At 34.1% G+C, this 712-nt stretch overlaps 1 long non-coding RNA gene across 1 annotated transcript in view; it reads right to left on the bottom strand.

Annotated features, from left to right (window-relative positions):
* The window catches only part of LOC106869939 (uncharacterized), a 41,850-nt gene continuing 41,138 nt past the window's right edge, over positions 1-712 (bottom strand). The window contains exon 2 of the long non-coding RNA XR_001409470.2: positions 1-479. This is a non-coding gene — a long non-coding RNA (uncharacterized LOC106869939). The remainder of the gene's footprint in view (positions 480-712) is intronic.

Below are 712 nucleotides of genomic sequence, written 5' to 3'. Positions count from 1 at the left end.
GTGAGGAACATAGGCAAGGTAGCAGAAGATAAACCAAATCAAGTCAGGCGTTTTCTTTGGTGGTTACGTTTCTTAGGGAAAGAAACCCCCACTTCGTAGAATCAACCGATTTGTTAATGCTAAGGGTAAATTATAATTGTGAAAAGAACCGAACCAACAAAAACGAATATGTGCCATCTCGTATAGTGACAGACGCAGGTTCGATCGTGCCAATAACCATCGTTGCTCGTAATCAAATTGACATTTCATTCTTTGTTCTTTGAAAGGAGAAATGAAAGAAAATACAACGACGCCATTACGTTCAGCTGTTATTACTTTTCATGTTGTAAATGTTCTGCTGTTGCGCTTACTCTTTTTGCTGATGGTGATGGTGATGCTGGTGCTGATGCTGGTGAGGATGGCGGTGGGGAGGCAGTAGAGTCGATATTAGAATGGCTTCAATACCATTTCGAAGATTTCGTCTTCCCATAATGGAATGTCTGAAACATAAAACAAAAGAGTTGAAATATGACGAAATCATCATCAGCATCATCATTATCGTTTGTTATTATTATTATTATTTATTATTATTATTATTATTTTGATTATTATTATTATTATTATTATTATTGTTGTTGTTGTTGTTGTTGTTGTTGTTGTTGTTGTTGTTGTTGTTGTTGCTGCTGCTGTTGTTATTATTATTATTACAATTTTTATTATTATAAAATTATCA

This window comes from Octopus bimaculoides, chromosome 10 (genome assembly GCF_001194135.2).
Source record: "Octopus bimaculoides isolate UCB-OBI-ISO-001 chromosome 10, ASM119413v2, whole genome shotgun sequence".
NCBI lineage: Eukaryota > Metazoa > Mollusca > Cephalopoda > Octopoda > Octopodidae > Octopus > Octopus bimaculoides.
Note: the sequence above shows the minus strand (reverse complement) of the source record. Positions and strands in the feature narration are given on the sequence as shown.